A 27,706-nucleotide genomic window follows, 5' to 3' on the forward strand; every position below is an offset into this window, starting at 1 on the left:
AAGATAGGGGAGAGTGAGGGAAAGGCGACGGGCGATAAAGAAAGAGAAGGAAAGTTGCGGAAAGTGATGAAGAAGAGGAAGGAGAGTGAGGGAAAGGCGACGGGCGATAAAGACAAGAAAAGGAAAGTAACGGAAAGCGATAGAGAAAAAAAGGAGAGTAAAAAAAAAACAACGTTCCGGAAGATAAACAAAAAAAAGAGGCAAAGATTCAGTGCGATAGAGAAAGAGAAAGAGAATGAGTAGAACCAATAAAGGAAGAGAAGGAGGGGAAGGGAAAGGCTCTGTGTAGTAAAGTGAGGCATAGGTTTCGTGCTTTTAAGACAGAGAAGGAAAGTTAGTGAAAGCAATAAAGAAAAGGAAGAGAAGGAAAGGATGGAGAGGGAGAGAGAGAGAGAGAGAGAGAGAGAGAGAGAGAGAGAGAGAGATGAATGGAGGGAAGGGATAGCAGGGCGTAAGGGTTAAATATTCATGGTTAAATATTTCTCCATTCTCCTTTCCCTTTCACCCCCTTTTTCTTTTCTTTTTTCTTTGCTTCTTTCTGGTTATCTTCCTTTCCCTTTTTTTCAATTCTTGTTAAATATTTCTCTTTTCTCCCTTATTCTTACTCTTTCACCCCCTCCCCCTTTTCCGTTTTCTTTCTTTCTGGTTATCTTCCTTTCTCTTTCTTTTTTCAAGTCTATTTTGGGTATTTTCGGATATACTATAATATTTTCTTTGTTCCATTCCGTCCCACATTCTCAGTATTCCTCCTTCCTGTCACTCTTCCTGTCTCATTTCTTTCCCCTCTCGAATCTTTCTGCTGTTTATTTCTTCATGTGTTTTTGTTAGTATTTCATATTCTACTGATCTCTTTTCTACTATTCCAGTTTACTTCCCTTTCTCTCCCATTTTCCATTCCTTTTAGTCTCCTTTACTTGATATTCGCTTCTCATCATTGAAAATCCTCCCACAGATCACTTTTTTACAGTGCATTGAAATCACTGAAATCCTCCCACAGATCACTTCTTCACAGTGCATTGAAATCATTAAAATCCTCCCACAGATTACTTCTTCACAGTGCATTGAAATCACTGAAATCCTCCCACAGATCACTTCTTCACAGTGCATTGAAATCATTGAAATCCTCCCACAGATCACTTCTTCACAGTGCATTGAAATCTCCTTTTTTTTTTCCTCCTTCCCTTTCCTTACACTCCAGTCATTTCTTCATATAGTTTCATTCTTCCTTCCTTTTACTCTCCTTTTCTTTTGCATTTATCCAAGTCTTCCCACAGTTTATTTCTCTGTTTGACATCAGTAACATTATATTTTTTTCTTTTTCTTATATTTTCTTATCGGTCTTTCCATCCCAGCCATTTGTCACTCGCTATTATCTTTCTCACTCCTTTTCCTCTCCTTATCTTTCTTTTCTCTTCCATTTCTTCAAGTTCTCCCACATATGATTTTTCCATCTTGCATCAGGGTCTCTTTTCCTTTAACTCCTTTTCTATCATTTCAGTCTTTTCTATATTCTTTCCGCTTCCCTTCCTTGTATTCACTCCTTGGTCTTCTTTTACATTCCTTCAAGCTCTCTCGCGGTTGATTCCTTCAGTCTTTTCTATATTCTGTACTCTTCCCTTCCTTGCATTCACTCCTTGGTCTTCTTTTCCATTACCTCAAGTTCTCTCGCTGTTGATTCCTTCAGTCTTTTCTATATTCTTTCCGCTTCCCTTCCTTGTATTCACTCCTTGGTCTTCTTTTCCATTCCTTCAAGTTCTCTCGCTGTTGATTCCTTCAGTCTTTTCTATATTCTGTACTCTTCCCTTCCTTGTATTCACTCCTTGCTCTTCTTTTACATTCCTTCAAGTTCTCTCGCTGTTGATTCCTTCAGTCTTTTCTATATTCTGTACTCTTCCCTTCCTTGCATTCACTCCTTGATCTTCTTTTACATTCCTTCAAGTTCTCTCTCTGTTGATTCCTTCAGTCTTTTCTATATTCTTTCCGCTTCCCTTCCTTGTATTCACTCCTTGATCGTCTTTTCCATTCCTTCAATCTCCCTCACAGTTTATTTTCTTTATCTTGCATCATTGTCTCATTTTTCTTCTAATCCCTTTCTTCCTAATATATCCACTACAAATCTTCCATATCCCAGTGTCTCTTCATTCCAAACACCTCTTCAGTTATCTTCCTCGCTTATCAATTCATCCACAGTTCTCCCTTTTTTCACACAGTTTTGCTCTTGAAGAATAAACTGGAAGGGTTGAAGAGTCAGGAAGGAGTTCAGTTATAACATTATCTATCCAAGCGTGTCATCAGTTTCATTCCGCACCTCGTCATTATATTACTTACATATTTCTTCTCCTATTGCACTCAGTCTGGCTCTCGAAGGTGGAAACTACGGGAGATTCAGAGCAAAGGAAGAGCTTATTTATATTCTCTTTCCAAACGCTTCCTCCTCCTCTTCCTTCCTCCGTCCGTGCTTGCAAATCCACTCCGGTATCTCAATTTTCTCTCTCCTTTCGCTCATTCTCGCTATCGAAGGTGGAAACTACGTGAGATTAAAAGCAAAGGAAGAGCTCATTTATATTCTCTTTCCAAACACTTCCTCCTACGTTTTCTTCTTCCTTCCTCGCCTACAAATCTACTCCAATACCTCAATTTTCTCTCCCCTTTCACTCATTCTCGCTCTGGAAGGGGGAAGTATGGGTTAGAGAGGGCAGCAGGAAGCCATTAGGTCTAAGGGACAGGCCGGGTATGTGTAATTGTCTACGGTGACCACAAGCCCGCCAAGGTCACGTGATAAGAGAGAGAGAGAGAGAGAGAGAGAGAGAGAGAGAGAGAGAGAGAGAGAGAGAGAGAGAGAGATGAAGACAGACATAATCCTTTTTTTTTTTTTAGATTTTATCATTGAGAGAGAGAGAGAGAGAGAGGAGAGGAGAGGAGAGGAGAGGAGAGGAGAGGAGAGGAGAGGAGAGGAGATAAGAAAATAAAAGAAAAGGTCAGAAAAGAGAAAAAAAGAAAAGAGAATTTGCTTTTTGTAATGAATACCGAAATTTCTTTATATATATCATCTCATTGGTCGTATCTTTAAAAAAAATAATATATATACACATAAAGAAAATCCATATTGTTCCTGTCTGGTCCACCCGAGTCACGTTTAACCTGCTTCTGACGTGGTAAAAGTAGAGTTAAATGGAGCAGCGTTACCTGGAAAATATACTGTGGTGGTCATTGTTCTTACTTGTCTTTTCTTGTTTTTACTTCTTTATACTTGTCATTTTCTATGTTTTATTATTTTTTAGCCGCTGTTTATGTGACTCGTCAGTTCTTGCTCGCCTTCCTGTGGCTCTGAGTTTTTTTTTTTTTTATGCTTCCAATTTGATGTATTTATCATTCTGGGTCAAAACGTGATTTATTTTTCTCTTTGAATTCCCCTTTTCCTTCTGTGTTATTTATTTTTTGTTGGCGACTTTCTTACAGTAAATGAGTCTCTTTGTATAGCTGGCTTTTCCATCTTTTTCCCCTTGAACTTCTTCCTTTACTGTGAAAGAAAGGAAAACATTAAAGCCGGCAATACACTTTCCACAAACAGAGGACAGGATGAATTGTAAGCAGTGGTTGGATTGTGTTGGAGAGGTGTCTTGATACTCTCTTTAAATCGTTCATTTCGTAGGAATCACAAAATACAACCGAGGGAGGGTTACCCAAGCGTTTACCAATGAGAGGGATGAAAGAATGAAGATACTGGTAAACTCTTGCATCAGGAAGTTAGATGACACAAGAGTGACCAAGAGTAGAATTTCGTGTGCAGTGAGGCCGCAGGAAGGATGGAGGAATGCACTTAGCAGGAATAGAAAAGCAGATAGCATGAACATATAAGCAACACTGCCGCCGAATTTAAAAAGGTAGAAGGCAGCCTGTTGCAGCATTTGAACTTCTGTATTTTCTTATTCTGGTCTTATTCTTACCCTTCTTTTCCTCCTCCTCCTCCTCATCTTTCTCTTCCTCCTCCTCCTCCTCCTCCTCCTCCTCCATAACTGTAGCCACCACCGCCGTCGCTGACAAGTGTGGACCGGCAACAGGTGTGTTAGGAGGCAGCCAGGTAGACGTGGAGGTAATTACTGGACGAGGGGCTCTCCTCCTCCTCCTCCTCCTCCTCCTCCTCCTCCTCCTCCTCCTCCTCCTTCTCCTCCTTCGTCTTCTTCTTCTTCTCTTCCTCACTTCTTTAGATTCTTCTCATACTTTTGCTCCTTCTCTTTCTCCTCTTCCATACCCTTCTCGTCCTCCTCCTCTTCCTCCTCCTCCTCCTCCTCCTCCTCCTCCTCCTCTTCATCCTCCTCCTCCTTCTTCTTCTTCTTCTCTTCCTCACTCCTTTAGATTCTTCTCATCATACTTTTGCTCTTTCTCTTTCTCCTCTTCCATCTCCCTCTCGTCCTCTTCCTCCTCCTTCTCCTAATCCACTCCCTCCTCTTCCTTCTCGTTTCCCCCTCTCCTCTTCCTCCTCATTTCTACCTCCCTTTCTCTTCCTGCTCTTCTTCTCTTACCTCTTCCTCCTCCTCCTCGTCTTCATGTTTCCTTTTTTCCTTTCAACTCTTCCTTCTCACTTCCCTAGTTCTTACATCCTATTTCTCTTTATATTTATGCTTCTCCTCCTCCCCTTCTTCCTCCTCCTCTTCCTCCTCCTCTTCGACGTGACGTATACAACACCAAACACATAAAGTCTTTAGTATACCCTTCAACACACACACACACACACACACACACACACACACACACACACACACACACACCATTAACTCCATTATGATCTCCTGCCGTATCCAGACACCACAATACTGGCCTGCACAATGACCTGTCCGTATCCAGTGAAGGACAAACAAGTCGAGATCAGAGTCGCTGATATTGGAACGAACAGCACACTTAGGCACACACACACACACACACACACACACACACACACACACACACACACACACACACACACACACACACACACACACATACTATAGTATTTCCATTTTGTATAAATACCCCGACACTGGACAACGTTGTATTCCAACAGTGTCCAGTGTCAGAATATTCTATAAATCTTTATTATCCTAAAAACGAAACAATCTCAACACTATGACCTTATTAGATTATCCAATCATTTAATTAAATTAATTTAAAGGTATTAAGTAGCTGACATATGAGAGGAAGCGAGAAGTCTTGAGTATGTGGCAGATATGTGGGGCGGGGCTGACCCGCATAGGCCAACACCCCACCGGCCAGTTTCAAATGGAAATACTATAGTACCTTTAGGATAAATTTACTGATAGATAGAAAGGTTTTAAGAAACGTGAGAAATACAGCGCGGTTTGGTGCAAGATGCTCAGGGCTCCAAGAGAAATTGAACCAGAGCTTTGTCCCGAAGAACCGCCGGTGACCGAGAGAACCTGCCAGGGTTGAGGAAGCCGGGAGGGTTCCGTCAGCTGGAAGGAGCTCAGTGGAGCATATCATGGTCATTGTTGTAGAGTGTCCTCGTCAGTGTCATGGGTTCCGTCAGCTGGAAGGAGCTCAACACTGTAATCCAAGTCGTCTGTATCCTTGGCCTCCTCGATGGGAACGAGTGACGGTGGAAGATTGGGCTCGTCTTCTGCAGGACCGACTTCCTCGGAGACGACGGAGCAGATTCATGGGCAGCATGTCCTCCATTTTCAACGTTTGGGATGTCCAGCGCTTTAACAATGTCGTTATTTTCTTCCAAGAAGATGTCCAGCGCTTTTACAATGTCGTCATTTTCTTCTTTGAACATGTCCAGTGCTTTTACAAGATTGTCATTTTCTGCTTTGGACATGTCCAGCGCTTTTACAATGTCGTCATTTTCTTCTTTGAACATGTCCAGCGCTTTTACAAGATTGTCATTTTCTTCTTTGGACATGTCCAGCGCTTTTACAATGTCGTCATTTTCTGCTTTGGACATGTCCAGCGCTTTTACAATGTCGTCATTTTCTTCTTTGGACATGTCCAGCGCTTTTACAATGTCGTCATTTTCTTCTTTGGACATGTCCAGCGCTTTTACAAAGTCGTCATTTTCTTCTTTGGACATGTCCAGCGCTTTTACAAAGTCGTCATTTTCTTCTTTGGACATGTCCAGCGCTTTTACAATGTCGTCATTTTCTTCCTTCGACATGTCCAGCGCTTTTACAAAGTCATCATTTTCTTCTTTGGACATGTCCAGCGCTTTTACAATGTCGTCATTTTCTTCCTTCGACATGTCCAGCGCTTTTACAATGTCGTCATTTTCTTCCTTCGACATGTCCAGCGCTTTTACAATGTTGTCATTTTCTTCCTTCGACATGTCCAGCGCTTTTACAAAGTCGTCATTTTCTTCTTTGGACATGTCCAGCGCTTTTACAATGTCGTCATTTTCTTCCTTCGACATGTCCAGCGCTTTTACATTGTCGTCATTTTCTTCCTTCGACATGTCCAGCGCTTTTACAATGTTGTCATTTTCTTCTTTGGACATGTCCAGCGCTTTTACAAAGTCGTCATTTTCTTCCTTCGACATGTCCAGCGCTTTTACAAAGTCATCATTTTCTTCTTTGGACATGTCCAGCGCTTTTACAAAGTCATCATTTTCTTCTTTGGACATGTCCAGCGCTTTTACAAAGTCATCATTTTCTTCTTTGGACATGTCCAGCGCTTTTACAATGTCGTCATTTTCTTCTTTGGACATGTCCAGCGCTTTTACAATGTCATCATTTTCTTCTTTGGACATGTCCAGCGCTTTTACAATGTCGTCATTTTCTTCTTTGGACATGTCCAACGCTTTTACAATGTCGTCATTTTCTTCTTTGGACATGTCCAGCGCTTTTACAAAGTCATCATTTTCTTCTTTGGACATGTCCAGCGCTTTTACAAAGTCGTCATTTTCTTCTTTGGACATGTCCAGCGCTTTTACAATGTCGTCATTTTCTTCTTTGGACATGTCCAGCGCTTTTACAAAGTCGTCATTTTCTTCTTTGGACATGTCCAGCGCTTTTACAAAGTCATCATTTTCTTCTTTGGACATGTCCAGCGCTTTTACAATGTCGTCATTTTCTTCTTTGGTCATGTCCAGCGCTTTTACAAAGTCGTCATTTTCTTCTTTGGACATGTCCAGCGCTTTTACAAAGTCATCATTTTCTTCTTTGGACATGTCCAGCGCTTTTACAATGTCGTCATTTTCTTCTTTGGACATGTCCAGCGCTTTTACAAAGTCGTCATTTTCTTCTTTGGACATGTCCAGCGCTTTTACAAAGTCGTCATTTTCTTCTTTGGACATGTCCAGCGCTTTTACAATGTCGTCATTTTCTTCTTTGGACATGTCCAGCGCTTTTACAAAGTCATCATTTTCTTCTTTGGACATGTCCAGCGCTTTTACAATGTCGTCATTTTTTGCTTTGGACATGTCCAGCGCTTTTACAATGTCGTCATTTTCTTCTTTGGACATGTCCAGCGCTTTTACACTGTCGTCATTTTCTTCTTTGGACATGTCCAGCGCTTTTACAATGTCGTCATTTTCTTCTTTGGACATGTCCAGCGCTTTTACAATGTCGTCATTTTCTTCTTTGGACATGTCCAGCGCTTTTACAAAGTCGTCATTTTCTTCTTTGGACATGTCCAGCGCTTTTACAATGTCGTCATTTTCTTCTTTGGACATGTCCAGCGCTTTTACAATGTCGTCATTTTCTTCTTTGGACATGTCCAGCGCTTTTACAATGTCGTCATTTTCTTCTTTGGACATGTCCAGCGCTTTTACAATGTCGTCATTTTCTTCTTTGGACATGTCCAGCGCTTTTACAATGTTGTCATTTTCTTCTTTGGACATGTCCAGCGCTTTTACAATGTCGTCATTTTCTTCCAAGAAGATGTCTAGCGCTTTTATAATGTCGTCATTTTCTTCCTTGGCCATGGCCAGCGCTTTTACAATGTCGTCATATTCTTCCTTGGACATGTCCAGCGCTTTTACAATGTCGTCATATTCTTCCTTGAACATGTCCAGCGCTTTTACAATGTCGTCATTTTCTTCCTTGGACATGTCTAGCGCTTTTACAATGTCCTCATTTTCTTCCTCGGACATGTCCAGCGGTTTGACAAGGTCGTTGTTTTCAGCCTTGGTAATGTCCAGCGCTTTCACTAGGTCGTTATTTTCAGCCTTGGAAATGTCCAGCGCTTTCACAAGGTCGGATTTTTCAGCCTTGGAAATGTCAAGCGCTTTCACAAGGTCGGATTTTTCAGCCTTGGTAATGTCCAGCGTTTTCACAAGGTCTTTGTTTTCAGCCTTGGTAATGTCCAGCGCTTTCACAAGGTCGGATTTTTCAGCCTTGGTAATGTCCAGCGCTTTCACAAGGTCGTTATTTTCAGCCTTGGTAATGTCCAGCGCTTTCACAAGGTCGTTATTTTCAGCCTTGGTAATGTCCAACGCTTTCACAAGGTCGGATTTTTCAGCCTTGGTAATGTCCAGCGCTTTCACTAGGTCGTTATTTTCAGCCTTGGAAATGTCCAGCGCTTTCACAATGTCGATGTTTTCAGCCTTGGAAATGTCCAGCGCTTTCACAAGGTCGTTGTTTTCAGCCTTGGAAATGTCCAGCGCTTTCACAAGGTCGGATTTTTCAGCCTTGGTAATGTCCAGCGCTTTCACAAGGTCTTTGTTTTCAGCCTTGGAAGTGTCAAGCGTTTTCACAAGGTCGGATTTTTCAGCCTTGGTAATGTCCAGCGCTTTCACAAGGTCGGATTTTTCAGCCTTGGTAATGTCCAGCGTTTTCACAAGGTCTTTGTTTTCAGCCTTGGTAATGTCCAGCGTTTTCACAAGGTCTTTGTTTTCAGCCTTGGTAATGTCCAGCGTTTTCACAAGGTCTTTGTTTTCAGCCTTGGTAATGTCCAGCGTTTTCACAAGGTCTTTGTTTTCAGCCTTGGTAATGTCCAGCGTTTTTACAAGGTCGGATTTTTCAGCCTTGGTAATGTCCAGCGTTTTCACAAGGTCTTTGTTTTCAGCCTTGGTAATGTCAAGCGTTTTCACAAGGTCTTTGTTTTCAGCCTTGGTAATGTCCAGCGTTTTTACAAGGTCGGATTTTTCAGCCTTGGTAATGTCCAGCGCTTTCACAAGGTCGGATTTTTCAGCCTTGGTAATGTCCAGCGTTTTCACAAGGTCTTTGTTTTCAGCCTTGGTAATGTCCAGCGTTTTTACAAGGTCGGATTTTTCAGCCTTGGTAATGTCCAGCGCTTTCACAAGGTCGGATTTTTCAGCCTTGGTAATGTCAAGCGTTTTCACAAGGTCGGATTTTTCAGCCTTGGTAATGTCAAGCGTTTTCACAAGGTCGTTGTTTTCAGCCTTGGTAATGTCCAGCGCTTTGACAATTTCGGATTTTTCATCGTTTGAGATGGCTTGCGCTTTCACAAGGTCGTTATTCTCTGCCCGGCAGGTGATCAGCGCCTTAACCAGACCATTATTTTCTTCCCAGGAGAAGGAGACGACTTCTTGCAGCCTGTCAGTTTCTTTCCTAGCGTTAGTCAGGTCACGGAGCAGGCCGTTGTTTTCTTCCCGGAATGAGAACACAACTTTTCGCATCCTGTGAATGATCTTCCCAGCCTTATAAAGGTCGTTGAGCAAGACGTTATTTTCGCGTTGCAATAAGTACAGGTCATTGAGGAGCGCGCTGTTTTCTTCCTCCAGGGCTGACCTTTGCTGTTCTTTGTGTCTCCAAGCCGCTTGTTGAGCCAGCAGCGCCCTGTGTAGGACGCTGGCTTCATCTGTGGCCTGCAGCAGGAGGACGGACAGGAGGGCGTTTTGTCTGGCTAGGTCCTGCATGGCCTGCTGTGTCCGCTCCTGTTCGGCCAGCAGACCCACGGCAGTCACCCACGCCTTTTGGGCCCCGAGCTGTGCCGCCGGTGGTCCTCCTTCCCCAGGCGCGGCGGCGGGCAGCTCCTCGGCGAGTGGGGTTGTGGGGCCGAGCCCGATGCTCTCCAGGAGCAGACTGGTGATGAGGGCCCACCACAGCATCGCCAGAACAACGTCAAGGCGCATCGTGATGATGATAATTGAAGTACAGCTGAATGTAAATAAGTGCGGAAGTGAGACAACGAAGGGAAGCGAAAGTGAGCTGAGAGCCGGACAGCAAGGAAGGCAGCAGAAGTGTGTCCTCCTCTCCCTGCAGTGTTGCCCGACTTATTAAAGAGAGAGAGAGAAGTTGATTGAAGTGAGAGATAAATGAAGGTAACTTAGTTTGATAAAAGATCCTCCTTCTTCCTCCTCGTCTTCCTCTTCCTCTCCCTCTTCCTCTTCCTCCTTCTCCTTAAATCTCACCAAGGAATGTGTTGGTTTTTATGTAATTGCAGTAACCTAACCTAACCTTCCTCCTCCTCCTCCTCCTCCTTGCGGGCGATGGACAGTTACCGAACACCTGGCGTCTTGCACAGGTATATTAGTACTTACCTCTGTAGGGGAAGGGAAGGGAAGGGAAGGGAAGGGAGGGAAGGAAAGGGAAGGAAGGGTAGGGGAGTGAAGGGGAGGGAGAGGAAGGGAAGGGAGGGAAGGAAAGGGAAGGAAGGGTAGGGGAGTGAAGGGGAGGGAAGAGAAGGGAAGGGAAGGAAGGGGAGGGAAGGGAAGGGAAGGGAAGGGAAGGGAAGGGAGAGGATGGGAAAGAGATGATGAAGGACAGGAAAAGGAAAGCAATTAACAGGTGTGCATTCTTCTTCTTCTTCTTCTTCTTCTTCTTCTTATTATTATTATTATTTTTATTATTTTTTTTTTTATTATTAGTTTTTATTATCACTGTCAAATCTTATGTCTTTCCTTAGACTTTTGCATCGTAGGTCGCTTCAGCATTTATATATATTTTTAATTTTATTATTACCATCACCTTTACTGCTGCTGCTACTACTACTACTACTACTACTACTACTACTATTACTACTACTATACTACTACTACTACTACTACTACTACTACTACTGCTATTTTGCCAAACTCTCGAACATAAACACACGAATTTTAATGTTTACTGAGACTGTACCTCCTCTTCCTTAGCTCCCCTTCCACCCTTCCCTTCTTATCTCCTTCCTATCTTCCTGTCCCATCAACCCCCTTACCTCCTCCTCCTCCTCCTCCTCCTCCTCCTCCTCCTCCTTCTCCTCAAAAGACTCAAAGACTGGCTCACTGAAAGAAAATAACGAGTTGTACTCAACGGACAGGCCTCCGAGTGGCTCCCGGTCACAAGTGGAGTGCCACAGGGGTCAGTGCTGGGACCCATACTTTTCATCATATATATCAACGACCTAGAACTAGGATTAAAATCCAATCTTTCAAAATTTGCCGACGACACAAAGGTGGATGGGAAGGCCGTCACGACGGCAGACTGCGAAATTATCCAGAGAGACCTGGACCAGATCACTCGGTGGTCAGAAAAATGGCAGATGTCCTTCAACACTGCCAAATGTAAAGTAATGCATATCGGATCCAGAAACAGCAACCACATATACCACATGGGTGGCGAACCACTACATGTAGTGCAAGAGGAAAGAGACCTCGGGGTCACCATCAGCAGTGACTTGAAACAAACAAAACACTGCAAGTCCGCCTGTAAGAAAGCCAATACAATGCTTGGGTTCATATCGAGGAACTTCGAATACAAGACGCCGGGAGTTATGTTATCCTTGTATAATTCGCTGGTAAGGCCCCACCTGGAATACGCCGTGCATTTCTGGTCTCCTAATTACAGGAAAGACATTAAATTACTTGAGAGAGTACAGCGCCGCGCCACGAAGATGATGCCATCACTGAGGACGAAACCCTATGAAGAACGACTCGAGCGACTCAACCTCTTCACGTTGGAAAAGAGACGACTGCGGGGAGACATGATACAAGTCTTTAAGTACCTGAACAAGCTCAGCAACGTTGATCACTCCAAACTCTTCACGCTACAAACTAACCTGAGAACAAGAAACAACGGAAAAACAATTCAAGCAAAGCGATGCAATACCGACATCGGCAGGAGTTATTTCTCGAATAGAGTTGTTCGCCACTGGAACAGCCTTCCTGCAGAAGTGGTTAGCGCAGAGACCATCAACTCCTTCAAGAAACGCATTGATCGCCACTTTGCTGCAACGGGAGTGAACTGAACGTTCCCAAGAGTAGGTACACAAGTGCTTTAATCCTTCCCTGCAAGCCACTCCTATGGCAAACGGATTGATTAAATCACTGAACGCAGGCAGCCTAGTAATGAGCCAACAGGCTTTCTGCCGCCTGCTAGTCCATGTTTCCATGTTTCCTCCTCCTCCTCCTCCTCCTCCTTCTTCTTCTTCATCTCTTCCTCACTCCTTTAGATTCTTCTCATCATACTTTTGCTCCTTCTCTTTCTCCTCTTCCATCTCCCTCTCGTCCTCTTCCTCCTCCTTCTCCTAATCCACTCCCTCCTCTTCCTTCTCGTTTCCCCCTCTCCTCTTCCTCCTCGTTTCTACCTCCCTTTCTCTTCCTGCTCTTCTTCTCTTACCTCTTCCTCCTCCTCCTCGTCTTCATGTTTCCTTTTTTCCTTTCAACTCTTCCTTCTCACTTCCCTAGTTCTTACATCCTATTTCTCTTTATATTTATGCTTCTCCTCCTCCCCTTCTTCCTCCTCCTCTTCCTCCTCCTCTTCGACGTGACGTATACAACACCAAACACATAAAGGCTTTAGTATACCCTTCAACACACACACACACCATTAACTCCATTATGATCTCCTGCCGCCTATAATTCTCTATGTAATTTTTCCCCCTCTCTAATTTATTGCGGATGTTCATTTCTTAAGTAGGATTTATTAAGAGTGACGTCATGCGTGGAATTCCTGTTTGAGCATTCGTGTTTTTTTCCTTTTATTCGATTTGTCAAGGGCATTGTTTAGCGTTATATATATTTACTTTTTTTGTTTGTTAATCCTAATTGTATGTTGTAGGTGAATATATTTTTAAACGACGTACGCACGCAATGGTTATGAGCCGGTCGTGTGTGTGTGTGTGTGTGTGTGTGTGTGTGTGCGTGTGTGTGTGTGTGTGTGGATGGGTGGGTGGGTGTGGGTGTAAACAGGCAATGGTTATGAGACGGTCGTGTGTGTGTGTGTGTGTGTGTGTGTGTGTGTGTGTGAAGAAAACGGAAAGGTGAAGAGAAAAGAAAACTCAAAGGAAAACGGAGAAAAAGAGAATTATTAAAGGAAGAAAGCGAAAAAACAAAAACAAAGCGAATGAACGGAAATGGAAAGGCGAAGAGAATAAAAAAAAATGAAGAAATTAATAAAAAAAAACGAAGAGAAAAACGTGAAAAAAAGAGGCAAAAGGGAAGAAAACGAGAATGAAAACAGAAACAACAACAAAAAAAAAAACGAAAAACAAGGAAGAAAGACTATAGTAAAATGTGTGTGTGTGTGTGTGTGTGTGTGTGTGTGTGTGTGTGTGTGTGTGTGTGTGTGTGTGTGTTCTCCCCCCTTCCCCCCTCCCTTCCCGGACTAGCCCTGACCCCTTCTCACCCCTTACCTCTACCCTTTCATACAACCCCATTTCCTTGCCCCATTCATGCCCCATTGGAACCCATTACTACTTCTCTCACACACCTTTTTCTCGTCTTTCCTAATTTGGTTTTCGTTTTCTTTTTGTCTTTTCGTTTTTTGTTTTCATTTTCATTATTTTTTCTTTGCCTTCCCGTTTTTCTTCATCCTGCTTGTTCCTCGTTTTCTTTTTGTCTTTTCGTTTTCTGTTCACATTTTCATTATTTTTTCTTTGCCTTCCCGTTTTTCTTCATCCTGCTTGTTCCTCGTTTTCTTTTTGTCTTTTCGTTTTCTGTTTTTTTTTTAATTCCCCTGCATATCTTCCTATATTTCTTCCTAGTGTCTATTAATTTTTGTCTTTCTCATTCCTGTCATTTCTTTTCTCTCCATTTCCCATCCTTATTCTTTATTCCCATTCTTTCCTCCTGCCGTTCTTTCCTTCCTTCTTCCTCTCACCTTTTTCTTTTTTTAATTCCCTGCATATCTTCCTATATTTCTTCCTAGTGTCTATTAATTTTTGTCTTTCTCATTCCGGTCATTTCTTTTCTCTCCATTTCCCATCCTTATTCTTTATTCCCATTCTTTCCTCCTGCCGTTCTTTCCTTCCTTCTTCCTCTCACCTTTTTCTTTTTTTCATTCCCCCGCATTTCTTCCTATATTTCTTCCTATCGTCTATTAATTTTTGTCTTTCTCATTCCTGTCATTTCTTTTCTCTACATTTCCCTACCTGTTTCTTTATTCCCATTCTTTCCTCCTACCGTTCTTTCCTTCCTCCTTCCTCCCCCTGTCTATGTTTTTTCTCTTTCCTCCGCATTTCTTCCTATATTGTTTCCTCGTATATATTAGTTTTTGTCTTTCTCATTCCTGCCATTTCTTTTCTCTTCATTTCCCTTCCTGTTTATTTAATCATTCCTCCACTTCGCCGTCCTTCCCCTCCTCCCTCTATCTTTTATTTTATTTTATTTTTTATTCTCCCACATTCCTCCCTACACCATTAGCACCATCACCGTGATCACCATTTTTCCCCTTGACCATAACCACTACTATTAATTTTACTGTTACGGCCACTCACCACCACTCTCACCACAATCACCACCACCATCACCACCTCTTCCTCCTCCTCCTCCTCCTCCTCCACTCCCTTTGCTAAGACCACTATTTCTCCCCCATAATCACCATCACTACCACCATCACCAACACCACAACCACTATCATCACCACCACCACCACCATCACCTCTTCTTCCTCCTCCTCCTCCTCCTCCTCCTCCTCCTCCTCCTCTTCCTTCTCCTCCACTCCTTTTGCTAAGACCATTATTTCTCCCCCATAACCACCATCACCAGTACCACTACCACAATCATCACCACCATCACCAGCCCCATTTCTTCCTCCTCCACTTCATTTTCCACCATTTTCCTTCCACTATCACCAATATCCACTTCCCTACCACCACCACCACCAACAACAACAACAACAACGATAACAACAGCAATAAACAACAGTAAGAACGCGTACATGATCGATAAGGTTGTAATTTGCATGTGTACTTGAGAGAGAGAGAGAGAGAGAGAGAGAGAGAGAGAGAGAGAGAGCGTTGTTTTCTTGTTTATTTCCCTCAGAAACAACAATAATCACCCGCGTAATGCGTTCCTGCGTCCTTCACTCACTTTCGTTCGGTATTTTAATTCATTCACGTCAAGAGAAACTAACTCGCCCCGGGAAATGATCATGTACTTACTTCTTGACGCTGGGTGCTGCTTTCCCCCCCCCCCCTCTACTCCCTCTCTCTCTCCCCTCTTCCTCCATGTTTCACTCCTCTCTTCCTACCCCCCTTCTTCTTCCCCTTCTCCTTCCCTGCCCCTTCTCTTTCTTTCTCTCCCCCTTCTCCACCACACCTCCCCTCTCCCCTCTTACCTTCTTCTTCTTCTCTTTCTCACTCCTTTATTTTCTCCTCGTCATACGTTTGTTTCTTCTTCTATTCCTCCTCCTCTTCATATTCTACTCCTCCTTCTCCTCCTCTTACCCTTCTTTTCCTCTTCCCCCTCTTCCCCCTCTTTATCCCCCTCTCTCTCTCTCTCTCTCTCTCTCTCTCTCTCTCTCTCTCTCTCTCTCTCTCTCCTTTTCTCTTTCCCCCCCCGCCCGCTCTCTCCCTTTAATAATCTAGTATAACTTTAGGAAATGAGGAAATACGAAGGGTGTGGCGTTTCTAAGACTTCCACTACTACTACTACTACTACTACTACTACTACTACTACTACAACTACCACTCCTTCTACTATATAACTATTTACGACAGCTGTTTCGCGTGCCGTTCAAGTTGCTGAGGTCATGATCGTCCAGTTAACTTTACGATCTACTGAGCTCTTAAGATCTAGACGTGTTGAAACAGTATCTGGAGTGTGTGTGCGTATGTGTGCGTGTGTAGGGTGGGGTGGAGGTGATGTGGATTGGGGAGGAAGGAAGGAAGGTCTGTGTGTGTGTGTGTGTGTGTGTGTGTGTGTGTGTGTGTGTGTGGATAACGTTCTGGCCGAGGGATGTGGATGGGTCAGGTGTGTGAGGAATGTGGATGAAGGCTGAGTCTGAGTGTGAGCATTACGCAAGGTGGAGTGAGGGAGTGGGTGAGGGAGTGAGTCTGGATATGGAGGAAGTGTAGTCAGGCGTGGAAAGTATCATGACAAGTTGTGCGATTCCTGTACCTTGCACCTTGAGCCCCCTTACCTGTCAGGCCGGCAGGTGGGCGCAGGGACGCACAGACACAGCGACAGACAGACACAGACACCCACGGAGACACAGAGACAGGAACGCACAAACGCAGAGACACACAGACACACTGAAACAGACAGAGGTAAACAGACACACAGACACAGACATACAGACACGCAGATTTAGAAACAGACACACAGGCACTCACTTCACAGAAACCCATACAGACACATAGACCCACAGACAGACACTTAGACAGACAGACAGACATTCGCCCTTTGAAAGACACTCACATACTCTACACACATATCCATAGAGACAAGACCGACACAAACACTAAACGCCCAGACAAACAGACATATAGACAAACAAACAGACAGATAGACAGACAAACACACTGAGAGACATACACACAAACAGACAGGGAAGCCACACACAAACACAAACACACAGAAGCACCAAAACAAACAGGAAAACACACAAACAAACACACAGACAGAAGGACACACCATAGACACACTTCCAAATAAACAGACGGGCAGACAAACATTCAGATCCCCTTAACTGCCAGACGGACGGACAGGCGGAGAGGTAAGCGGACAGACAGAGACGGAGGGCAGGAGAAAGTAAGGACTGGCTGCGATGTCACCTGAGAAGAGAGGGTCAAGATAGGTAAGGATGAAAAGGTGGAGAGGTGATGTGAAGCTTTGGGGGAGAGGAGGAGGTGAGGGGGGGGGGCAGGGGGAGGTGAGTAGGTGGTAGTTGGTGGAGGTGATGTTGGGGTGGAGGTAGAGGTGGAAGAAATGGTGTTACAGCCGCAGTGATAGTGTGGGTAGAAGAGGTGAAAAGGAAGAAAGAGAGATGATATATGTTAAATGAAGTTAGTGGAGGAGGTGGAGGAGGTAGAAGTGGAAGAAATGGTAGTTATTGCAGCCGCAGTGATAGTGTGGAAAGAAGAGGTGAAAAGGAGGGAAGAGAGATGGAGTTAGTGGAGGAGGTGGAGGAGGTTGAAGTGGAAGAAATGGTGTACTTAGTAGGAGCAGTAATGGTGATGGTGGTGGTTAGGGTGGATTGGAGGACAGGACGAAATGGAGGGAGCAAGAAGGGTGGATATGTGTTAGATGTGGAGGAGGTGGATCAGGTAGAATTGGAAGTGGAGGAGACAGAGGTAGAATAAGCGGAGAGAGAGGATAAAGAAGGGGAAGAGGGGAAGAAGGAAAAGAAAGGGAAGAGGAAGAGAAGAAGGAGAGGAGGTGATGATGGTGGCAAGTAAGGAAGAATGGGAGAAATAAAAGTTAGGTTAGGTTAGGTTAGGACAAAAGGAGGGTGAACAGGAGGTATAGAGGGAGAACAAAGCAAGGAGGAATAAAAGGGAAAAACGGCAAATCAACAGCAGTGAACAGAGAAAACAAAGAAAGGGAGAAGAAAAGGAACAGAGGAAGAAGGAGGCAAGAATATATAGAGGAGGGAAAAACGGCATATCAACAACAGTAAACAGAGATAACAAAGAAGGGAAGAGGAAAAGGAACAGAGGAAGAAGGAAACAAGAAGATAGAAGAGGGAAAAACGGCATATCAACAACAGTAAACAGAGAAAACAAGGGGAATGGAGAGGAAAGAAAAGATAGAGGAAGAAGGAAACAAGAAGATAGAGGAGAGGAAAACGGTATAGCAAGAACAATGAACAAGCAAAAGGAAGCAAGAGGGGAGAGGAGAAAAGGAGGGAAAGGAGAATAGGAGGAGACAGAGGAGAGAAAAACGGTATAGAAGCAACAACAATGAACAGGAAAAGAAAAAGAAAGAAAGGGAGGAAAGGAGGTAAAGGAAGAAGGAAGCAAGGGAGGGAGGTTGAAGAAGAAGGGAGGAAGGGAGAGAAAAATGATATAGAAGCAACACATTAGAAAACAAAGACAGGGAGGGAGAGAGGGACACAGAGGAAGGAAGGAAGCAAGGGAGGGAAGTAGAAGGAAGCAAGAAAGGAGAGGAGATAAGGAGGAAGGGAGGAAGAAGAAGAAGGAAGGGAGAGGAAAACGATATTGAAGCAACACATAAGAAAACAAAGATAGGGAGGGTGAGAGGGAGACAGAGGAAGGAAGGAAGCAAGAAGGGGTTGGAGAAAAGAAGGAAGGAAAGAAGAAAGGGAGGAAGAGGAAAGAAGAAGGAAAGGAAAACGACATAGAAGCAACAACACTGAAGACAGAATAAACAAAGGAAAGGAGAGACAAGGAGGGACAAAGGGAAGGAGGGAGAGGAGAAAAGAAGGAAGGAAAGAAGAAAGGGAGGAAGAGGAAAGAAGAAGGAAAGGAAAACGACATAGAAGCAACAACACTGAAGACAGAATAAACAAAGGAAGGGAGAGACAAGGAGGGACAAAGAGAGGAAGGCAGAGGAAGGAAGGAAGGAGGGAGAGGTGGAGAAAATAAGAGTTGGAAGGGGAGTAGGAAGATGGCCTCGACCTCACCTCACCTCAGCCTCGTGTCCTTGAAGGTGATGTCATGTTTATTGATGCTCCTCTGCCCTGACATGAGAGAGAGAGAGAGAGAGAGAGAGAGATCAAAGGAATAAAAGGAGAAAATAATAACGAAAAGAATAAGGGAATGAAATGAGAAAGAGAAAACAATAAAAGAAAAAAAATAAAGAAAGAAAGAAAAGAAGAATATAAAAGGAAATAAAGAAAAAAAATAAAGAAAGGAACCCCCAAAAATAAATAAATTAAAAAAGTATATTGAAAATTACCTTGGATGTAATTTGAGAGAGAGAGAGAGAGAGAGAGAGAGAGGATGCCGGATGTGGTAGCGGCGGCGGAGATGGTCTAATGGCGCGGCGGTCGTTACCATTGTTTATGTTAATGGGCGACAGATTGTTGGGTGGCGGTAACACTTGTTGCTGCTACTGTTATGACTTATACTACTACTACTACTACTACTACTTCTACTACTACTACTACTACTACTACTACTACTACTACTACTACTTCTACTACTACTACTACTACTACTACTACTACTACTATACTTCATTTGTACTAGTATTTTCATTTCTCCTCTTCTTTTTTATTTTATTTTCTTCTTTTTCTTCTGACTAGTATTTCCACTTTTCTTTTTCGTCTTCTTTTCTTTCTTCTTTCAGCTTCTTCCTCTTTATTCTTATTCTAGTTTCTCCCTCTTCTTCTCTTCCTCTTCCTCTTCCTCTTCCTCCTCCTCCTGAATCCGAAACACAGCACCTCAGAATTACCAAACCCCAAAATAAATCCAGTTGGTTCTAGAATATCGTAGCTACGTTCAAGTATGCGTTATGTGAAGGAGGAACGAAATCGAATTTTAAACACTTATTTGAATTGTAAAAGGTTAAGCCTGCATCATTTAACTCCCCTTTTCTTTAGTACATCGCTGTCTGTTTTTTAGTGCGTCGCTGTCTTTGTTGTGGCATCAGGCTGGGCGGGCATGCTGATGAGGCTACACGAGGAAGAGCGCGAGCCAGCCTTTACCTGTTAATGAAGTGTTTATCTAAAGTGTTTATTAAAAAGTGTCTTCGTCTGATTGGAGAGAAGAGGAGTCGAAGGTGTGCTGTGTTGTGTTGCGTTGTTTTGTGCTGTGTTGTAATGAGGCTACACGAGAAAGAGGGAGTCACAGTTCACGTATTAATGAAATGCTTATCTAACGTGTTTATTTAAAGTGTCTTCGTTTGGTTGGGGGGAAGAAGAGTTGAAGGTCTGTTGCGTTGCGTGTGTTGCGTTGTGTTGTGATCAGGCTACACGAGGAAGAGGGAGTCACAGTTTACGTATTAATGAAGTTTATTTAAAGTGTCTTCGTCTGGTTGGGGGCAAGAGGAGTTGAAGGTGTGTTGTGTTGCGTCTGTAGTGTTGTGTTGTGATCAGGCTACACCAGGAAGAGGGAGTCACAGTTTGCTTCTTAATGAAATGCTTATCTAACGTGTTTATTTAAAATCTCTTCGTCTGGTTGAGGCAAGAAGAGTTGAAGGTGTGTTGTGTTGTGTTGTGTTACCCACGTGGCCAAGGCCCTCGCGTCCTTCACTCCACGAGGCATACCAATGGGAAGGTGGGAAAGGTAGGAGGAGGAGGAGGAGGAGGGAGAGTAGATAAAAAAGGAAAGAGGAGTGTACCCAGTGTTTGCCCGGCGACACTGATTGCATTATTGAACGTGGTTATTGTGAACGTGTGTGTGTGTGTGTGTGTGTGTGTGTGTGTGTGTGTGTGTGTGTGTGTGTGTGTGTGTAGCATGAACCGTACTTTTGTAAACACAGCGAGTCACTTCTGTACACATTTTACACGTCCATTGTTGTTGTTGTGTGTAATTCACCACGGCCTGGTCACGTGTTGGACTCGTAATCGCCAGCAGGTACCCTCCCGACATGACCAAGCGCTCTTTATCGTCGATCTCTGGGTACTGCCAGGACCTCACACACCACACACCCCATCCCCTTTGCTCAACGGGGGACAGTAACTACTCCTAGTCAACTGAAAGAAACCGGCCTGATCGGGCTGGAACCGCCGCCCTGTCAGACCGTGAAGCCTGGCAGTGTGTGTGTGTGTGTGTGTGTGTGTGTGTGTGTGTGTGTGTGAAAAAAGACACCCTAAACCATCATATTCGCACTACTTTCTCCTGGAATAAGCGCCAACACCCTTATAATTTCTCCACGTAGTAAACAAAAACAAAACAAAATGGCTCGGTTACCCTTGAATCTCTCCCTCCTCACATCTCGTTTTCTGCCATTATCGCGGCTCGTGGGAAACACAACTATTTCTCCGGAGGCGCTGCAGGCTACTTCTTGTAAACGTTTCGCAACACCTAAGGGTCTTTCCGGCCTCGCGCTGCGGCCACGAAGCTCCCGAAGGACGGTGTATAAGAGCACATGAACGTCAAGGGGGAGGAACCGGCCTTTAGTTAATAGTTACTTATGTATGAATGTCTTTAATAACACGGTGGAAGGGAGGGTTAAGATTTCCGGGAACGAATTGCCCCTACCTTGAATATAAAGGAGAGGTGTGTGATTTGGTTTCTTGGTTGGCTGTGTTGTCTATTGGGTTGTTTGTGTGTTATTATTTTGTGGTTGTTGGAAAGAAATGACAGTTATCGATATAGTTTTCTTATGTATATTTTTTTTATTTTTCCTTCTCCTCTGCTCCTCCGCCTCTTCCTCTTCTTTCTCTGTCACGTGATTGTTACACATCTTTTCATCTCTTTTCTCCTGTCTTCTTCTTCTTTTTGTTCTCCTTTTCTTCTTCCTCGTCCTTGTCCTCCTCTTTCTAACATCATTTATCTTTTCGTTTCCTTTTTCTTCTGTGTTCTTCTTCTTTTTGTTCTCCTTTTCTTCTTCTTCGTCCTTGTCCTCCTCTTTCTAGCATCACGTGACTGTCATTCATCTTTTCATCTCCTTTTCTTCTGTATTCCTCTTCGTGTTCTTTTGCCTCTTCTTTTCTTTTTCTCCATCGTCCTCATCCTCGTCCTCCTTCCCTATCACCCACGTAACTCATTTATCTTTTCTTCTTTTTCCTCTATTCTTGTTCTTTTTCTTTCGTTTTCATTTTCTATTTCTCCTTCATCCTCGTCCTTTTTCCCTATCACCCACGTAACTCATTAATTTTTTCTTCTTTTTCCTCTATTCTTGTTCTTTTTCTTTCGTTTTCATTTTCTATCTCCCCTTCATCCTCGTCCTCCTTCCCCTATCACCCACGTAACTCATTTATCTTTTCTTCTTTTTCCTCTATTCTTGTTCTTTTCCTTTCGTTTTCATTTTCTATTTCTATTTATTTTATTTCTCCTTCGTCCTCATCCTCGTCCTCCTTCCCTATCACCCACGAAACTCATTTATCTTTTCTTCTTTTTCCTCTATTCTTGTTCTTTTTCTTTCGTTTTCATTTTCTATTTCTATTTATCTTATTTCTCCTTCGTCCTCATCCTCGTCCTCCTTCCCTAGCATCCACGTAACTCATTTATCTTTTCTTCTTTTTCCTCTATTCTTGTTCTTTTTCTTTCGTTTTCATTTTCTATTTCTATTTATTTTATTTCTCCTTCGTCCTCGTCCTCGTCCTCCTTCCCCTAGCACGCACGTGACTTCATGGGTGGCTGCCGACTGATGCCTCTATCTCGCCGGGTCATCAATAACTCATTAGCCTCATCACCCCTCCCCCATCTCTTATCTCCCTTCATCGCTCCCCTTCAACTATTGCATAAGGGGAGAATGACGTCACTATTCCACTTCTCTTTCCTCCCCTCACCTTTTTTTTTCATTTTCATTTTCACCTTTTCCATATTTTCCTTTCCGTTTTCCGTCTCCTATTTCTGTTTTCTCCTTTCCTTGCATCATTTCCTTCCACACTCCTGACATATTCACTTATTTCCCCTTTCTTCCTCTCCTCTCCACTTCCTTCCTTCCTCCTATTCCCTTCTCTCCCCTCCTCCCTATTTCTTCCCTTCATCCTTGTTCCCTTCTCACCCTGTCTCCATTTACTTTCCTCTTCGTTCTCCCCTCCTCTCTCCTCCACCAGTCCTTCCTTCTTTTCCCTTCCCATCCCTTCCAAATTTACTTTTCTCCCTCATCCTTCTTTCCTTTCCCTTCCAACTCCTTCCTATTTACCTTTCTTCCCGTCCTTTCTCTCCTATTCCTTTCCTTACCTCACCCTATCTTTCTATCCCTTCCCACCCCTTCTCTATTCACCTTTCTCCCCGTCCTTCTTCTTCCCCCCCCTACCTATTCTTTCAACTCTTTTCGTTTATGCTTCTGTTGCTCCCCTCTTTCCCTTCCCTCTCCTTCCTTATTTACCTTTCTCCCCGTTGTTTCCTCTCCCCACCTCCTCATTTGTCTTCCCACCCTCTTCATGCTCTCCTCTTCCTCCTCTCTTTACTCTTCCCACCCTCTCCATTCTCTCCTCTTCCTCCCCTACCATCCTACCTTTCCCTTCTCTGTTTACATTTCTCTCCGTCCCCTCTTTCCCCTCCTCTCCCTTTTCTTCCCATCCTCTTCATTCATGCTTCGCTCACTCCCCCTCCAGCGCATAATGACGTAACCTTGAACGAGTGCCCTTGACGAAGCATAATCAGTGACCACGAGGGGAGAGAGCGTGTGTGTGTGTGTGTGTATGTGTGTGTGTGTGTGTGTGTGTACTTTATGCTATTGTTTGTTAGCTCTTCTTCGTCCTTCCTCCGCTCCTCGGCTCATTTGCGTGCGCGGGTGAAGTGTGCGGAATTCATTATGGCGGAGAATTAATAGCTGGGGGATGATAAGTATGAAGTGTGTGTGTGTGTGTGTGTGTGTGTGTGTGTGGGATTGTGGTGGTGACGAGAGGAAGAGTTTGTTGAGAGAATGGAGATGATGGACTAGGATTTTTTGTTTTTTGTTTTCTTGTCTCTGATTTTTCTTGTTTTTCGTTGTGTATTTGTTTGTGTGTTTCCTTGTTGGGGTTATGTTGAGTGTAATGTTGTTGGGATGAGAGGAAAGGTTTGTTGAAAGAATGGCATGGATGGGCTAGGTTTTATTTTTTTCGTTTTTCCTTTTTGTTTTGGTTTCAATTATTTTTTTTTCTTTGTGTGTGTTTGTTTGTTGGGGTTATGTTGACTGTAATGTTGTTGTGGCGAGGAAAATAAGGTTTGTTGACGGAATGAATTGGATGGGGTAGATTATTTTTTCTTGGTTATTTTTGTTTTCATTGGTTTTCTTATTTTTGTTTGTGTGTGTGTCTGTTTGGATTAAATGTTAGTTGTTCCTCCCTTCTTTACTTTCCTTTTCCCATAATTCCTTCCCCCTCCTGTCTCTCTCCGGCATATGACCACAGATGTTGCGCCGACTAAACGAAACTTTCCAAACTTTTTCCCGCCTTCTGATTTATTTTTCTTATTTTTTCATCTGTCTGTTTATCTGTTTATCCATATACCCATTTACCTATCTAGCTCCCTCGTTCTTACTTTTTCTTATCTTTCTTTTTTTTTCTCCTTGTTTCTTCTTTTCTTCTAATGTTTTCTTCTTTTTACTTTCCTCCTCCACATCCTTTTCCTCCTCCTCTTTCTCCTTCTCCTTCTCTCCCTCCTCTTTCTGCATGAAGCTTCTCCTTTTCCTTTTTCTCCTCCTTCCTCTCCTCCTCCTCTTCCTCCTCTTCTTCTTTTTCTATTCCGTGCCCAAAAATGGAGAAATAGAGAGAAGGATGACAAGTTATTTTTTGCTGGAGGAGGAGTTATCGGAGAGTGACGGAATGCATCAGGGAGAAAGAGTGGAGGAGGAGGAGGAGGAGGAGGAGGAGGAGGAGGAGGAGGAATTTGCCTTGGACTTTTATGCGTCCTTGACCTTGGTTAACCCTCAAGCACGCTCACTCTCCTGTCTACTTGCTCTCTCTCTCTCTCTCTCTCTCTCTCTCTCTCTCTCTCTCTCTCTCTCTCTCTCTCTCTCTCTCTCTCTCTCTCTCTCTCTCTCTCTCTCTCTCTCTCTCTCTGCTCTCAATTCGTGAGTAGTTTTCCTCTTCATTTGGCTTTTAATTTTGTCTTCTTTTTCCTCCTAATTCTTTCTTCTTCTTCTTTTTCTTCTTCTTCTTCTTCTTCTTCTTCTTCTTCTTCTTCCCCTCCTTTTTTCCACCTTTCTATTTTTCATTTTCCTTTATTCCTGTGCCTCCGCGGTGCAGTGGTTAGCGTCCCTGACTACGAATCTGCGGGCATGTGTTCGAATCCCGTCCTGGGCAGTCGGCGTACAGCCCACCCTGGTGCTCAATCTCCCTTTCGGGCTGGTCGATAAATGGGTACCTGATGAGCACCGCCGCCACGCGCAGCTGTAGTGTATGCCCCCAACTATACCTTACCTCTATTCTTACTTTCCGCACTTTACTGTTCCTGTCTTTCCTTTGTCTGTCGTTGCGTGCGAGCATTATGGGGAATATTATGCATTTTACTGTTCCCGGGGCATTCGTGCATTAACTCTCTCTCTGCTTCTTTGATAACATCGGAACTGCACATGTAAAGTTTCAGGATATCTTTCGTAATGTTCAATGATAAATTTTCGACATGAACATAAATGAAATAATGTGGAGAAGTACATATTGATACTACTACTACTACTACTACTACTACTACTACTACTACTACTACTGCTACTACTACTACTACTACTACTGCTACTACCACTACAACTACTATTAATGATGATGATGATGATGATTATGATACAACATCTACAACAACAACAGCAATAACAACACTATTACCATCACTAACAATACCATTACCATAAAAATAACAGAGATTACCACTATTACTACTAATACCATCACTACTACTACTACTACTACTACTACTACTACTACTACAGCAACATCATCACCATCACCATTTATTCTGTCACTATAAATAATAACAAAAACTGTAATAAATATCGTGTTAATAATGATAATAATAACTACTACTACTACTACTACTACTACTACTACTACTACTACTGCTACTACTACTACTACTACCATTGACCATAATAGTAATAGTAGTAACAGCCAGCACCCCAGCACCCACGCACCCCAGCACCCCAGCACCCCAGCCTTAGCCAGCCCTGGAGGGGTCACCCGTGTTGCCCCGGTACCCGTTATCATCCCCTTTCTTGTCAGTCACGTTGGCTTGACTTGAACCTTTTTTTGCCCGCTGAGTAAATTTAAAATCTACGTAAATTTTTCCCGCTGACTACGCAAGAAACGGCCTGGCCTGGGGGTGAAGGATGCCGCTGTTACGTGGACGGGTGTGAGGAACGATTGGGGGCTTTCCTTCCTTTGTTTTATCCTTTGAAAATGATTGTGCTGTGTTTAGACATAGGCCACACAGTCTTTGATATACGGTGCATTTCTCTAACAGTATTTTCCTTTTTTTTTCCTCTTTTTTTTTGACAGGCGAGACATAGGTACATGGACGTTGGTATGCCGTGAGCCTCTCTTGCAACTTCTCGTTCTTTTCTTCTGTTTTTCATGATCTCTGGCTTTCGTTTTATGCTTTGGAAATAATTATGCGGAGTTTGGAGATGCACACTTCACGGGTTTTGGTATACAATTCACTTCTCTTACGGTATTTCGCTATTTTTCTCCCTTTTTTTGGATATGATCGTTGATTCTAAGGTTATTACACGGTGAAAATGATTATGCCGAGTCTAAACATTCACACTTCACGGATTTTGGTATACGATTTGCCCGTTTACATTATTTCGCTATATCTTTCCCTTTTTTGGGTATGATCGTTGATTCTAAGGTTATTACAAGGTGAAAATTATTATGCAGAGTCTAAACATTCACACTTCACGGGTTTTGATATACGATTCGCCTGTTTTCATTATTTCACTATTTTTTCCCTTTTTTTTGGATATGATCATTGTTTCTTAGGTTAAAATTGAGGTGAAAATTATTATGTAGAGTTTAAACATTCACACCACTGATTTTGGTATGTACGATTCCCTTCCCTTACAGTATTTCGTTATTTTTTCCCTTTTTTTAAACCGTTTAGATATAGGTACACTGAGTTTGGTATATACGATTCCCTTCCCCTACAGTATTTCGTTATTTTTTTCCCTTTTTTTAGACCGTCTAGATATAGGTACACTGAGTTTGGTATGTACGATTCCCTTCCCTTACAGTATTTCGTTATTTTTTTCCCTTTTTTTAGACCGTCTAGATATAGGTACACTGAGTTTGGTATGTACGATTCCCTTCCCTTGCAGTATTTCGTTATTTTTTTCCCTTTTTTTTAAACCGTTTAGATATAGGTGCACTGAGTTTGGTATATACGATTCCCTTCCCTTACAGTATTTCGTTATTTTTTTCCCTTTTTTTAGACCGTTTAGATATAGGTACACTGAGTTTGGTATATACGATTCCCTTCCCTTACAGTATTTCGTTATTTTTTTCCTTTATTTGACAGTCAAGATATAGGTACATTGAGGTTGGTATATACGATTCCCTTCCCTTACAGTATTTCGTTATTTTTTCCTCTATTTGACAGTCAAGATATAGGTACACTGAGTTTGGTATGTACGATTCCCTTCCCTTACAGTATTTCGTTATTTTTTTCCCTTTTTTTTAAACCGTTTAGATATAGGTACACTGAGTTTGGTATGTACGATTCCCTTCCCTTGCAGTATTTCGTTATTTTTTTCCCTTTTTTTTAAACCGTTTAGATATAGGTGCACTGAGTTTGGTATATACGATTCCCTTCCCTTACAGTATTTCGTTATTTTTTCCTTTATTTGACAGTCAAGATATAGGTACACTGAGTTTGGTATGTACGATTCCCTTCCCTTACAGTGTTTCGTTATTTTTTCCTTTATTTGACAGTCAAGATATAGGTACATTGAGGTTGGTATATACGATTCCCTTCCCTTACAGTATTTCGTTATTTTTTTCCCTTTTTTTAGACATTCTAGACATGGAGTTTGGTATATACGATTCACTTTCATTACAGTATTTCGCTATATTTTCCCCCTTTTTTTTTTTAGAGGCGTCTAGAAATTCGTACA

The sequence above is a fragment of the Eriocheir sinensis genome, chromosome 43 (assembly GCF_024679095.1).
Source record: "Eriocheir sinensis breed Jianghai 21 chromosome 43, ASM2467909v1, whole genome shotgun sequence".
In the NCBI taxonomy this organism is placed as follows: Eukaryota; Metazoa; Arthropoda; class Malacostraca; order Decapoda; family Varunidae; genus Eriocheir; species Eriocheir sinensis.